The sequence below is a fragment of the Macaca nemestrina genome, chromosome 1, assembly GCF_043159975.1.
Source record: "Macaca nemestrina isolate mMacNem1 chromosome 1, mMacNem.hap1, whole genome shotgun sequence".
NCBI lineage: Eukaryota > Metazoa > Chordata > Mammalia > Primates > Cercopithecidae > Macaca > Macaca nemestrina.
Window position 1 is genome coordinate 119,798,433 of NC_092125.1, and position 15,942 is coordinate 119,814,374.

Below are 15,942 nucleotides of genomic sequence, written 5' to 3' on the forward strand. Positions count from 1 at the left end.
TACTATTGCATTGACTGACACCATTCAAGTGGAAGATAAAAATTTCACAATTTCTAATGTGGTAATGCCAACGAAAAAAGCAAAAGGCTGCTGAAAATTTGTGACTGACAGCTCAGTGTTCTCAGGGAGATAATGAAGTCTCTCCCGAATGCAGAGCCACCTTGTGTGCCAAGACTGAGGTCATATATTCATACCACTGAGGGAATTTCATCTGTTTCCTTATTTGAAAAAGGATTCTTAATAACTCATCACTTCTATATTTCCCCAGTTTTACTTCAGAGAAAAAGAATTAGATAATCATGTCACATACCAAGAGGAGAACATTTATAATACCCATGAGAGTAAAACCTTTCAGGGCTGAATGGAAGGTTACTCAGTCTCCCTGAAACATAAAGTCCTGACAAGAGGAAACAAAAAAGCTAGCAAAACCAACCTGGATAGCTATATCATGCTCAGGTCCCTGGGTGAAGGCTGTAATTGTTCCAGTGGATGAAGTCTACATCATATAGTAGCAATGAATAGCGTCTACTAAATAGTTCATATTGGCCAGACATGCTACTAAATACTGTATCTGATTTACCCCTGCAAACAGTACCATGAGGCAGGAACTATTATCTTCATATTAGAAACAGAGCAGCCAAGGTTTAGAAAAGATATGAAACTAACCAGATGCTAAATGGCACAGCAGGGACTCTGTTATCCAAGTCTATGCTCGTTTCCATTTCATACAACATTTCCTTTCTTAGGAATGTGACCCCACTTTTATCAATAAACAATGTATTAGTTAGCTATTGCTCCATAACAAATTGCCACCAACTTAGTGGCTTTAAAAATGCCAACTTATTATCTGTAGGACACGAATGTGGGCACAACTCAGCTGGGTCATCTGCTTCAGGGTCTCTCAAAACATTGCAATCAAGGTGTCAGCCAGCATTGGGGTCTCCTCCAAGGCTCGACTGGGGAAGGATTGGCTTCCACACTCACATAGTTTTTGGCAGTGTTTCATTCCTTGCAGGTTGCTGAACTGAAGGCCTTAGTTCCTTACTGTCTGTCACCTGGAGGACACCCTTGGTTCCTTGCTGTGTGGGCATCTCTACATGGTAGCTTATTTCATCAAAGCTATCAGGGGAGAGAGTCTGCTAGCAAGATGGACGTTACGATCTTATATAACATAATCATGACAGTGACATTCCACCACCTTTACAGTCTTCTATTGCTTAGAGGCAAGTCACCAGTCCTGCCCACATTTGAGAGGAAAGGATTGTATAAAGATGTGGATTGTATAAAGATGTGGCTAATAGGAGACGGGGGGTGGGGGGGTGGACATCTTAGGGTCTATATGCCACAGGGAGTTATGTCAAATATTCCATGTTTTTCCTTTATATTTCTTCTAATTCCATAAACTTATCCTAAAGCTCCCTGTCCAGGAAGAGAGAAAGGTTCACAATTATTTTTCAAAATATATTAAAATCCCACTGGAATATTTATCTTATAGTAGTTTCTTAAAATATTAATTATTATTTCTTAAGACTTGGACCCTGATTCTTATTAGTTGCATGATCACCTTGTTTCTGGAAATAAGCTCATTGCATATAGGACCCCAGGGAAGTGGGTATTTAATGAAGTTAGCAGGGTCATGAAATGAATAGATGGCATGAGTTCCACACCCTGTGAATGAGCTCTAGTGGCCTTTCAACCAAGCCTCTCCTGGGTCAAACAGAGGTTCCCTCCGGGGGAAATGCAAACTGTTTTCTGTGTCCTACAGAAACTCTCTAGCACAAGGCTTCTGGCAGTGCAGGCTTACAGCAAACAGAACAGAACACTTACAATGAGAAATTGGTTTTAGAGGTTATCATTTTTATTGCTTTTTAGTGTCTCAAACCCCACTGCACCAGTGGAATGTAGCCTGCCTGAATTATAGCAGCTTAAAAAATCTTTTCATCACTATCACCACATACATATGTCTGTGTGTATATATATATATGTATGCATGACACCCAAAATTTAGCACCGTGAATTCTCACTGCTGCAAAAAAATTGTGTTCCTTCTCAACCCTCTTGACGTACACTGCATCCAAAAAAGATTTTGGAAACCTTCCAGGGCCCAGTTACGCTGGGGGGATGCAAACCCACCCATCTTCCATCTCCCTGTAATTTCTTCAATAACTTCAGCATAGAGTGACATTGGTTTACCAAGGAAAAGCTAACAGATTTTTTTCTATAAATAACTGGTTGGCAGTGCTGTGGTGACAATTTATATAATAGAACTCATGCTTAAATAATAAGGTAACAGCTTTGGACTGAGAATTTTAAAATGTTTTATTGAAATGTAGACTGATTAACAGGCAAGGTTCTTCTTCTAATTATTTTAATTATAGGCTCTTAATGACAAGAAGCTGTAGAAATAAAAACACATTAAAATTACATTTTTAATGAAGTGGCACCTGGAAACCTCAACTTGTCCCAAGCAAGTAAGGGTACTCTGTTGTTACCTAGGAACAATGCACACGTACGGAGAGGTTAAGATGTTCGTTTAAGGGACAGATTTATGACCTCATTTCTCTCTGAATGCAGGTAGGATACAGGACACATGAAGTATGGTAGAAAGAACACTAGGCTCAGAGTCAAGAGACTGATTTCTGGTCCTGGCTCTGTTACATCGCTTGACTGCGTGTCCACTTCACCTTTCTTGGCCTTAGTTTTTCAAGGCTAAAATGTAGAACGTGAAGTTAGTAAGCTCTAAACACCCCTTTTAACTTTATAATTCCATGATTTCATTCTTCTGTTGTAAAGAACTATAAACTTTTGGGGGAAATAGATTGAGCACATCCGTCATTAAATATTAATTCATATGCACATGTAGTAATGGCAAGTTTTAGGACACAGATTGGGACTTTCATTGAATTTAGCAGAACTAAATTAGACATATATCCATGTACCCACCACTGTACCAGACATGTGAGGGTGGGTGAGGTTTTGAGATGGAGAAAGGATAGTATGCTTCTATCCACCCATTCAGTCATTCATTTCCTAAGCAAATATTTATTTGTTTGTATCACAGGGAAGATTCCACCAATTAGGTCATATTTGAAGAGAAATCTAAAAAAAAAAAAAAAAAAAAAAAAGCGTACAGATTATCCTGGGGAAAAGCATTTCAACAGAGTAAGAGGCAGTGCAAATGCTCTGAGGTAGGAGTGCCTTGTTTTGTTCAAGGACTAAGCAAGAAGGTCAGGATGGCTAATCAATGGGAGAGAGGAGCAAAGAGGTAGAGATGAGGTCATGGAGGTAGGTAGAGCCAGGGAACCTAAGGCATTTTAAAAAATGTCTCCTGCTCAGCACAAGTTGTATACTTTCATCTGTCTTCAAGTCCAGAACATTCTCAGCCATCATCTCTACAAATATATCTTATCTGCTACTCTCTCTATTCTCTTAAAAAAGAGAATTCCTGTAAGAGCCATGCTGGAGTCATTCCATCTGTTTTCTATATTTTCTACCTGACATTTTGTAGTTTTAATCTCTATCATTCTGTGCTGCATTCTGGGTGAGTTTCTCAATACTATTTTCCAATTCTTTAATTATCTGTCCATTATGTCTGTTCTACAGCATATCCTATTTATTATGGTTTTTATTTCAGTGACTGCAGTTTTTACATTCCTAGGACTTTCAATTGGTTATGTTTTATATCTACTTGTTCTTGTCTCATCTGACTATTTTGTTTCAGAATTCTGGTTTTTTAGTAAGTGATGGTCCTTCCTTTATCTCTTTGAGGATCGGAAACTCACCTATTTTGAAGACATTTTCATATTAATCTATTATTTTGATTTCTCGGTAATAAGTATATCCCTACTTACTTATCTCTGTTGTCTTAGTTTTCTCCATGTGTTTTGGAATTTTGGTTTGAAGGCTCATTGTGAATAGGAGGCTTTATTGTTTTCTCTCTCTTTGTTCCCTCAGACTCTGACAATTTTGTGTGTAGATACCAGCTTTTTCCTCCCAGCAGTTCAGAAGCTCCTGTCCTACTGAAATTGAAAAAGGTACAGGTGACTAACCCAGTGGGCTGCTTGGCCCATATTCTTGCTTCAAGATGAGATCCATTATTTCCTATCTTTCAAGATACTCAGCTTCATATACTCCATTGCTCCAGGTAAGGACCCACTGCAACTTTTTTTTCATCCTCCTTTCATGGGTGAGAGAGTCTGCAGAAGTACTGGTTTCACTCAATGAAATTGGCTCTCTCTGACCTGCTTTGCGTACCAGGTATTACCATTTCGCAGCCTGTGCCTCCTTTCATCCCTAGTAGCCTTGCTTATGGTACTGGGTTTTTGCTTTGTTTCTGGTTCATAAAAAAAGAATTTTTTTTTAGCATGGCCATTTGTGTTTAGATTTCTTTAAAAACATTTTTATCTACCATTGTTATGTGTTTGGAGCTGAGGGACAGGGTGTGGACCTAAACGTGTAAATATGTATGCCATCTTGAACAGAAGTCTCTTTAAGCGGAATTTGAGACACAGGCTAGGTCTTAAAGAATTAATAGGTCCTGAGTAGGCTGGCTGAAACTATAATCCCAGAGTCGAAGTCAAGAATACGTAGGACGTGTGCAAGAAAATAGGAGAAAACCAATCTGGCTAAGGAGAACCACGGCAGTTGAGACTAGGGGATCCCCAAGCCAGTGTTGATGCCCCTCGCATGTGTTTCTGGAACAGTCTACACATCCCCTCTCATCACATCCATCCTCCCTTTACAATTGGCAGAACCCTGTATATCTTTAAAACAAAAATGTTACCATTTTCGTTTTAACATTTGGTTAAGGTGTACAGTATGATGTTTTGGTACATAGTGAAACGGTTACTATAGTCAAGCAAATTAGCATATTCATCATCTCACATAGTTATTTCTACAATCTACTCTCTAAGCAAATATCTAGTATACAATACAATGTTATAATTACATTACTCATGTTGCACCTTAGATCTCTATATAAGAAGGACTTTCTATTGCTTTTAAAACTTTTGGTCTGGGTGGGGCATGGTGGCTCACGCCTATAATCCCAGCACTTTGGGAGGCCAAAGCAGGTGGATCACCTGAGGTCAGGAGTTCGAGACCAGCCTGGCCAACATGGTAAAACCCTGTCTTTACTAAAAATGCAAAAACTAGCCAGGTCTGGTGGTGCACACCTGTAATCCCAGCTACTGGGGAGGCTGAGGCAGGAGAATCACATGAACCTGGAAGGCAGAGGTTGAAGCAAGCTGAGATCGCGCCACTGCACTCCAGCCTGGGCAACAGAGTGAGAATCTGTCTCGAGAAAAATAAAACTTTTGGTCTGCTCGGAAATCTGATTTTTAAAAATTGACTGATAAAATTATATGTATTTATGGTATATAACATGACGTTTTGAAATATATATATATTGTGGAATGACTAAATCTACCTAATGAACATATGTATTACTTCACATGATTATCATTTGTGTGGTCAGTACACTGAACTTTCACTCTCCCAGCATTTTTCAAAAATACAACACATTATTATCAACTATAGTCACCGTGTTATACAATAGATCTCTTGAACTTATTCCTCCTAAATGAAATTTGTGTATCCTTTGACCAATGTCTCCTCACCCTCAACCCTTGCCCCTGAGAACCATGTACATCTTGTTTAGCACTGTATCCCCTACTGTTTGTACCGGGCCCAGACAGAATAAGTCCTTGACAAATATATGTAGAATAAATGAATAAATATTGGGCACACAAATTAAGGTGTGAAAAAAATACACTGATCACATGTGACTTCACTCCAACAAACACTAAGCATTAGTCTTTTTTTCTTCAGCTGATCAAAAACCCAGTTCCTACTATCTTCTTTTCAACCATCCCTATAATCGGTCATCCATTCTCAAAACTACACTAAAAGTGCTCCACTTAAAAGTCTCAGCAAGTCCTCCACGCCCAAACTAAGCTATCTATTCTCAATTCTTGCCTTATAACCTTTTCTGCAGTACACCGCTGATCTTGGCTTTGGTGGTGCCACACTGTCCTGTCTTGGAGAACTCATGACAGCTACCAGGTTGGACAGCTGAAAACACAGGTATCTGGTGATAAGCAAGCATTTGGCCAAGATCCTGAATAGGAAGTGACCTGACAAAAGGTGTGTTTTAGGAAATCCGATCTGAATGTGAGAGGCAAGGCAGAGGGGAAAGGGGCAAGATTGGAGGCAGCGAAAGGACTACGAGACAATGACACCTTACTTATCCTCATGTGTCTATCTCATGTCTTTCTTCTCTGGGAGGCATTTCCTGATCTACAGGTCTTCTTCTTCTTTTTTTCCCCCCTACTCTGGGACAGGGTCTCACTCTATCGCCCAGGCTGGAGTTCAGTGGCATGATCTCAGCTCACCACAACCTCCACCTCCTGGGTTCAAGTCATTCTCCTGCCTCAGCCTCCCAGGTAGCTGGGATTACAGGCATGTGCCACTACCGCCTAGCTAATTTTTGTATTTGTAGTAGAGAGAGAGTTTCATCATGTTGGCCAGGCTGGTCTCGAACTCCTGACCTCAAATGATCCACCTGCCTCAGCCTCCCAAAATGCTGGGATTACAGGAGTGAGCCACCGTGCCCGGCCCTGATCTACAGGTCTTCTTAGCGCTCAGCTGTGCTGCCTAGGATATCAGCTCCTCTTCCTAGGACAAGAACCCACTGACTGTCACTTTGTATATTCTTTCCAGACCCGTGCTCTGGGACTAGTTTTTGTCTCTGAGATCCAGCCTGCTGTCTAGAGCACTGGTGCACGTGAGTAAAACTTCCAAGCATGCCACCTCCCTACATATCTCCCCTACACTGCTCTCCCCCTGCATTCCCTGTGACTCTAAAGCGAGACCTAAAGCTCTGATCGCATCACCCAGTTTCCCTCCACACACTCCATGCTTTCCTCTGCCCCATCCTGGTGAGATGAGGTGATTCTTTCCCTGGTGAGGGAGCGTCTGGCAGCTGTTGCCTGGTTCCTCCTCCCTGTTGGTTCTGTCCTGGTTGCTGAGGACCATAATGCCTTGAACTCTATGCCTGTTTGTGATTGGAACAAAACGACGTGACTGGGGCTTGTTAGGCCTCAGTCCTAGTGAAAGTAGTAGGCAAGTTATCTAAACACGATCTCAGGCAGAGGGTCCTCAAGATAGAAGCCCATTGGCAATCCTGCTGTACAAGGAGATGGTGAGTGTTGTGATGGTTACAGAAAGCTAGTTATCCAACTGGGGGCACAGACCAGGCTAGATTTCTAGTTGGATGACCTGATGGTTTGCTCCATAAGACTGAGTTGTAGCTCCAGAAATTCCTACTGTTTGAAGTCCAGACTGGTCATAAAAATGAGAGCAAGGGCTTAGTTTATAGGTAGGGATCCAAATGGCCTAGCTATCTGGATAGAGACCAGCAGAAGAGGTAGGAACCAGGCACAGACTATAGAGTGCCTTGGGTATACCAGAGTGTGTGTGTGTGTGTGTGTGTGTGTGTGTGTGTGTGTGTGTGTGTGTGTAGAGAGAGAGAGAGAGAGAGAAATTTAGCTCATATATAGTGGTAATTTTTATATATCAAACTGTGTTAAAGGTACAAACACTGTGACTCAGAATCTAAAGATCTCTTCTCTCTCTGTTGATGCTTTCTTATTCTAAAATTGTTGTCCTGGAGTATTTGTGTGTTTTTTCCAGCTGCCTGAATTGCTCGAGAACTTTTTTCCTAGGGGATAGCTGGGGATATTATGGACTGCCTTTGAAGGCAGTAGTCAATAAATAACTGACGTGAAGTTGTTTGTGTTTTTCAGCAGCCCATGTAGGTGGAAGCTCCAACTGACTATACTCAAATTATTTCTGATTAGTTCCATTTCTTCCTTCCTTTTGTGTCCTAGGTTGCCTTGTCTAACCCCTGGTTACTTAAGTGATCCCTTTCCTTCTCGGTTTCTCCCTGCCATCTCTTTTCTTATTGTTATTCCCAAGGGCAGTGAGGTATTCGCCCAACAACCTATTGTAGGCACTGCTTGGAGTTCACCGTGGGGGTGAATAGCTTGTAACCCCTGGACTCAGTCTAAGAGACCAACATCAGAAGATTTGCTCAATCTGCTTTGCAGGAGACACCTGACAGTATTTTGTTGTTGTTGTTGTTTCTGTTGTTCCCAGATGCATTAATGGAGTTTAGGCATTTTATCTTATTGTGGTAATTGATTCATCACCTGGTTCAAATCCCCCAGGTTGATGATATAAGTCATTTAAAAAACCAGGAAGCTGTCGCTGCTATAAGAAATTGACAGTTATGTTATGTTCTTTTAGACTTATCTCATCATGAACTCTGAGTCCAAAGTCACTTCCACTCTTCCTGACTTTGGGTTTCACCTGCCTTACTTTATTTCCCTTTGAATCTGATTGAGTTGGTTGAACCAAATGTTCCTACAGAACATTTTCTCCTTGAAATTGGCCTGTATGGCCTGAAAGAGAGAGAAACTCGTTTTCCTTCTCTCCCTTTTCCCCTCCTCCCCCTCCGCCCTTTCCTCTCTCTACTCCTCATTGCCCAGTTAGCACAGTCTTCTAGAGACATGTTGTCTATTTTAGGAACTGCTATTCTTACAAACCAAAGTGGTTTGGTTGCTTTAGCAAGGGTAAAAGAGCTATAAAATGATTCATTGACTCCTCTTCAGCTGTTTCCTCCTACGAGTGTGCCAGGCACTGTGCTAGGTGCTGGAATTATTTATAAACACCCAAGGGTAAGTCAATCCCCCTTTTATAACTTGTGTAAGTTAGGGTGAAATTTTCAAAGCCTCCTGTACTAACTTTCTCCATTTGGCACTCCGCAACCATTTGTTGTACCTGTAATTAATTAACCATGGCCACAACAGAGTCCTTTATAGGAAACCTGGTAACTGGGACAAGCAGTCTGTGGAAAAATCCCACAACACTACAGTGCAAGTGCAGCATGGAGCAAAGAATTCGTGTGAATTTTGCACAGAGTGTACTTTTTGAGTAACTAAATTATTCCCCCTGGTCTCTCTGAAGCTGTCGTTACTTCCCGGTTCACTTCTGTTCCTTTATATAATCCATGAGAAACGTTTTCCTTTTGACTTGTCAGGGCCCCTTGCATGCCCATCTTCATGTCAGTCTCAGCTTCGGCTCTTATCTTCTTTCTTCCTCTTTACAGTCTGTAAACGGCCCCATCCGTCCCCAGCCCTGAGGTTTCTGTGCCTTTCACGGGATTTTTCTTATCTCTGATTACTTTGTGTGCTCCTTTATTCATCTCCTGTGTCGCAGCACACAAAACCCTCTAGAAGAGGCTGTGGAATGTTTTCCTGCTTCTTCACATTGTGCGGGCTTGGGCTTCTTTCGCTTTGTTTTTCAAGTGCTTGGGAACATGGCTGGATGAATTACTAAGGAAGCTGAATGGGCTTCATGGGAGCTCACCCTTTTCCTCTGAAGGAACCCCAGCACTGGAACGTGCCCTCTCCTGTCTGTTTCCTTGGGCCATCGTCTTCCCACTGAGGCCAAGTGGCCCTGTATCTCATCCCCACAGGCCACTTGTGCTTCCCAAAACATACCAGGGGACAATTTTAACTCGAGTTGAATGCCAACTTGTATTGATGCCAGGCCCTGCTCTAGGTGCTGGTGATACAAAGATAAACAAGACTCAGTCCTTAACCTCAAGGAGTTTCCAACCTTGTATGGAAAATATGCACACAGATGCAACAACTATAAATCTGTAATTGCTAAGGGTATGCCAGCTGCCTGCACAGGGACGTATGGGAGCACATAGAAAAACAGATGATTCTCCAGTAAAAAACATGGGAAATCGAAGTTAAAATTTAAAAACAATGCTTTTAAGTTTGATGTATTGTAAGCTTCGGTGTGTAAGAGAAGGGAGGGGAAGAAGCAGCTTCCCAGAAAATGTGCTATATCTTGAAGATTGAATCATGGAGGATGCACTTACACCGCTCCTAACAAATAGGAATTTTCCAGCCGAATGAGGCAGGAAAGGTTTTTATTGGCAGAGGAAAAACAAAATTGCAAAGGCACACAGGCATGAGAGGGTGCTAATTGTGCAGGGAAGCTGCTGCTTCATTGTATGACAGGGTCTGTTGGGGAGTGGAGGGTGATGTGGGCAGAGAGGCTGGTGAGGGCAGGTGAGACAGGGCAGGCCCTGGGGGAAGCTGCCTACTGGGGGCCATCACCGGTTGGGTGTGAGGACAGGCAGATTGGGGCAGTATTTATGCAGAGTAGCTAGAAGTAATGTTCTAAAGCAGTGTGTTTTCAAACATTTTTTTTTATCATGGCCAGCAGAAAAAATATACACATATTGCATAGCAAGCCAATGCGCGCACATTGAAAATTTACTACCTAGAATTCACTCTGATATTTTTCTATTTTATCCTGCCTGTTTTTTTTTTTTTTTCCAATGTCATCTTTAAAAAAATGCTAGCCGTAACTCTCTAAACTTATCTCATAACCCAGTGGATCAACTCAAAGTTTGGAAAACACCTTGATTTATAGGGTGAGTGTAAGTTATAGTCAAAAAGGGAATCTAAGATCAACTCAGTGTGAGGGGCAATCTAAGCAGGGGAAAGCAGGAACCGTTCAGTAAAGCGAGAACGAGGCAAGGGTGTTGGGAGCCTGTTCTTACAATGATAGCTGCACATCACTGGAAAGGGCTGGTTACCTAAAGGTATGGAGCTCAGCACGATGATGAAAGACCTTCTATGTTATTAAGGTAAGGAGTTTGGGCTTTTTGCAGAGGCAATGAAAGGCATTGAAGAGTTTAAAGTGGGTCTATCAGTTAGCTATTGCTGAATAACAAGCCACACCAAAACTTAGAAACTTAAAATGACAATCTTCAATCGTTTTTCACAAATCTACTGGTTGGCTAGACAGTTCTGCTTCTCTGGTTTAGACTCATTATGCATTTTCAGGCAGCTAGCAGGTTGGTTGGGAACTGGCTCATCTAGGACGGCCTTGACTGGGACAACTCGCCTCTCTTCCACGTGTCTCCCACATCCCTCCAGCAGGCTAGTGTGGGTATGTTCTTGTGGCACTAGTGGGGATCCAAGAGAGGAGGAAGCATGAAAGTGCTTTTTCAAGCCTCTTCTGTGTCAAGTTTTCTATTATTCCCTTAGCTGAAGCAATTTACATGCTTGAGCCTGGAATTGGTGTGGGAAGGCACCACCTTGGGTGTGGGTACAGAGAGGCATGAAAGATTGGGCCATTCATGCCATTAATCTTCACAGTTAGAGAAGAAATAAGATCAGATTTTTGTTTTAAGAAGATCATATTAGCTGCTGTGTGTTGGAAGAAGATGATGCTGGAGGCAGCAAGGCCATGTAGGAGGATGTTTTAGTGATCCAGATGAGAGACGATGAGGGTTCAAACTAAGGACCTAGCATTGGGGAGAAATGGATTCCTAGAAATCTAGGGAGTCAGCTCAAACTCTTGGGACCCTCCTATTCCCCCTCTCCCAGCCTAGGCCTTGGAACAGCCCTGTAGAGTAGATATTGTCACTCAGGATCGGTGCTTCCCACTGGTGGACGACAGAATAGAAAGAAAAGGAGATGAAATCTTGTAGTCTTTAACAGATTGGCCCCACCCAGCCAAGAGATTCACGTGTCAATGGGAAGTAAGTGGAGAGGGGAGCGAAGGGCCAGGAATGACATGCTAGGGCAGGGGTCACAAACATTTCCCATAAAAAGCCAGAAAATAAGAATTGTGTCCTCTGCAGGCCACTGGGTCTCTGTCACACTACACAGTTCTGCCATTGTAGTGCAAGAGCAGCCATAAGCAGAACATACACGAATGAATGTGACTGTGTTCCAATAAAACTTTATTTATGAATGCTGAAATTGGAATTTTCATGTTCCACACAACAGCCTACTTATGACTGATTTTCAACCATTTAAAAATGTTAAAAATCATTTTGTAGCTCGTGGGCTGTCCAAAATCAAGTGGTGGCTAGATCTGGTTTGCAGATCCCTGCTCTAGTGGAAGCTGTTTCATAAGAAAATATGAAGTGGAGAGAAAGGAGTTCCTCCAGAGTAATTGTAACCTAACGAGAGTGATTTTTTGGGCTACTGTTGTTGCTGCTTCGTAGGAAATGACTTCTATGATGAGAGCATCAAGTGAAATCATAGGGGCGAGGTGAGGGGGCTGGGAGATGGGAAAGAAAGGGAAACTGTTAACATGTGTTAGTGTCTCTTCTGTGCAATACACTTTGCATTACGGTATTAATCTTTCCCAAAACCATCTGAGACAGTTTTCATGCCCCCTAATCTGCTAGTGAGGAAACAGAATTTCAGAGAGGTTAATTAACTTGCCCAAGGCCACACAGCAAGTAGGGGCAGAGTTAGTTTTAAAATCTAAGGTCCTTTCCCCAGTTCACTGGTATTTTGGTCACTTCTGTGGTCCCCAACTCTCACCAGGTAGACAAATACATTTCCAGTGGACCTACTCTTCACGGAACTTATGTTCTAACCAGAATGGCCAGACAACAGCAGAGTTTTCAAAATACCAGATGTCCACTAGTAAAACAAAAACAGAACTGAGATACTCAGGTACTTCAAGCCCCCAAATGCTCCCCACCTTCCATGTGCAAGCCTTCTTTTCTTCAGAGATGATAGGCAAAGCTTCCCAAGGAAGTGGGGTTCTTTCTTCCTTTCTCCTTTTGTGCCTCTTTACAGTACATTTTTTGAAATATTGAGGTGACATTCATATAACATAAAATTAACCATTTTAAAGTATAGAATTCAGTGGCATTTAGCACATTCATAATGTACAACCAACTCCTCTACCAAGATCCAAACTTATAGCACATTTGGCCTCCCATTTGATAGATGTTTGTCTATCATACTGGATGGTTCATTTCTTGAAGCCAGTATCTCTGTCAGTTTCATCTACATACTTGTAAACATTCTAATGCCCAGAAAATTCTAGTTGAATGGAATTCCAGTTTCCCTATTCCCTATTTCTTCTTCTGAGCAGCACTTGAATGGCTGGATTTGGGATCAGAATCAATGTCTTTTTCCTGCAGTGTACCTTCGTTACATCACTGAGTCAGAACAACAAGCTTCACGGGGAAAGAGATTCTTTGTCCTATCTTCTTTGAAGACCTTCTCTTATCTCTTTTTCATCTGACTTCACACTGCTCATGTGGATATTAATTTGTGTCAAGCTATGCTTAAATTTTGAATGTGCCTCCAAATGTATATTCTATTTCTAAGTGAAAACTCACAAATCTGAATATTGAAATTCATTAAATAATTAATTTTTCTAGGGTTTCTTCCATTTTGAGAACAGCAAACTTTATAAATACATAAATATGAACTGAAGCTTGGAAATTGAGGCAGATAATATGTGTACAACCTCAGTGCAGAATTAGGGAAAAACCAGTGCATTATGTTTTTAAAATCAAAATGAATTAGTCAAGAGGTTTACTTGAAAACAACAACATAAAAAAAGACCTTAACCTATTCTGTGTTTTCCACAAATTGTGAAATGGAAAGTGAATCTTCCAGTTATTATTTCAGAATGTTTTAGTCCCTAGAAATAGCTACAAATTAGACCCATTCACTACTGGAAAGCTCTGAGTTTTCTGCACTGCAATTCTATATAATTTATATGCTATGCAAATCATGCTCCACTGAATACCATCTAATGCATTTATTCTTCTTCAAAATTAGCTAAACACTGCCTTCTCTTCTGCTAAATCAATCTGCCTGCAAAGGCAGATGTAAGGACACTTCTCTGACACATGCTATTGCTTCTTAGCTCCTCTTTGCCAAAAGGCATATGACTGGACAGTGGTAAAAAATCTGTGGGGCCTCATTTCACAAAACCTAATGTGAAATCTGTATGATGCTCAAGGTGTGTAGAAGCAAACATGAAAGAATGGAGGCCAAGTTTCCTGGAGGTCTATTTTTGGGAATAGACCACAAAAGTACAGAGCCTAAATTTATTTATGATTTTATGAAAATGTTTATGAGAAAACTGACTTAATCCCAGAATAGTATTTCTCTTCCCTCATTACATTCTAATCATCATCTGTACTTATTGATATTATTGGAATAACTCCATTAAGATGTGTTGGAGGGCAGTCATTCTAAATCTCTGATTTTCAATAATGCTATTTGATGAGAAGGTGCTGGCATAAACAGAGGATCATTTACATCTTTAAGCCCAGATATGCTGGGCTCAGCAGCTACTTCACTGAGAAACATAAGGGATGTTGACCGAGAGCTGGTCAAGAGAGTCAAGAGAGAAAGGTTTGACTTCTCTCACACAATAGTCACAGCAATGTGAAAGTGCTCTGGAGGAGTAATTATACTGGGAAAGGATCCCAGTATAATCCAAGTAGGAAACAATCAATCCTATAATCAATTCTTATGTTGTATGGAAGCCATTTCCCTCCCTCAGGCCCTCTGGGACTCCCTGTTTATGACTTGGAAGTCCAGAGGTCTTACCAGAAGGGAAGCATTCCGTGAAGGAGCAACATGCAACAGGACCATACATTTGAAGTGTTGGGCCTGGGAGAGACATCATTTCATGGACCCCATCCATTTTTCCCATGTGATGGAATAAGTAGCATGACTTAGTGGACAATTACTGAGGCTCTACAGACAGAGTTCAAGTCACAACCTTTCTATTTAAGCTGTGTGTGCTTGGGTAAGTTAAACTTTCTAGACCTCAGTTTCCACATTTGTGGAATGGATGTAAGATTACTACCCGCATCACAGAACTGTTCAAGCCTTAAAGAAAGTAAACCACACACAGTAGCTGAGAATAAGTGTTCAGGAAATGCTAGTTACTATTAACTGTCAGAGTTGTCTTATTCTCTCCCTGTTACCAGAACTGGGATGACTAATTTGATTTATCTAACCCAATGAATGTCTCACCTTCCCCCATTGTAGAAGTCCTTTGAAAGGACCTTAAATGCAACTGTATATTAAATATCTAGGCAGAATCAATATGCAGGCCTAGACTTCTGTTTTTTAAATTTTGTTTTCTTTTGTTTTGTTTTTGAGATGGAGTCTCGCTCTTGTTGCCCAGGCTGGAGTGCAATGGTGTGATCTTGGCTCACTGAAACTTCTACCTCCCAGGTTCAAGTGATCTCCTGCCTCAGCCTCTCAAGTAGTTGGGATTACAGGTGCCCACCACCACACTCAGCTAATTTTTGTATTTTTAGTAGAGACGGGGTTTCACCATGTTGGCCAGGCTGGTCTCAAACTCCTGACGTCAGGTTATCCACCCGCCTCGGCCTCCCAAAGTGCTGGGATTACAGGCGTGAGCCACCGCGCCCAGCCTTAAGTATATTTTTAAATTTTGTTTTATTTGGAGATAGGGTATCACCCTGTTGTCCAGGCTAGTGTGTAGTGGTGCCAACATGGCTCACCGCAGCCTCAACCTCCTGGGCTCAAGTGATTGTCCTACCTCCTGAGTAGCTGGAACCACAGATACATGCCACCATGCCTGGCAAGTTTTACAATTTTTTGTAGAAATAGGGCCCACCATGTTGCCCAGGCTGGTCTCAAACTCTTGGACTCAAGCGATCCTCCCACCTCAGCCTCCCAAAGTGCTGGGATTACAGGCATGAGCCACTGTTCAGGGCCTATACTCCTATTTTTGAAGTGGATTTGGTTTTACAATTGGGGTAATGCCTCAGTGCACAGATTATGCTTCACTGGTGCTAATAAATCTATAAAAGGTTTATATCTCTGCTCTGTATCTGTAAATCTCTGACAGATATTCTTCCTGGTAATGAGTTTGCCTTGACATCTTCCCAAGTAAATCTCATTTTTCAGAAAAAAAAAATGATGTAGATGTTTAACTTAATGTGATAGATTTTTATAATAATGGTTGTCAATGGATTCCACCACCTCAAACCCATGCATTTGAGTATTGCCCTCCCACATTGACTTGGGCTTGGCCGTATGACTAGAT

At 41.5% G+C, this 15,942-nt stretch overlaps 1 long non-coding RNA gene across 3 annotated transcripts in view; it reads left to right on the forward strand.

Annotated features, from left to right (window-relative positions):
- Positions 1-15,942, forward strand: part of LOC105479170 (uncharacterized) — a 95,973-nt gene that overhangs the window by 19,343 nt on the left and 60,688 nt on the right. For 2 of the 3 annotated variants that reach the window (XR_011620040.1, XR_011620039.1), the window contains exons 2-4: positions 3,955-4,144; positions 5,996-6,084; positions 6,721-8,738. This is a non-coding gene — a long non-coding RNA (uncharacterized lncRNA). The remainder of the gene's footprint in view (positions 1-3,954; positions 4,145-5,995; positions 6,085-6,720; positions 8,739-15,942) is intronic. The other variant, XR_985732.2, reaches the window with a different exon arrangement.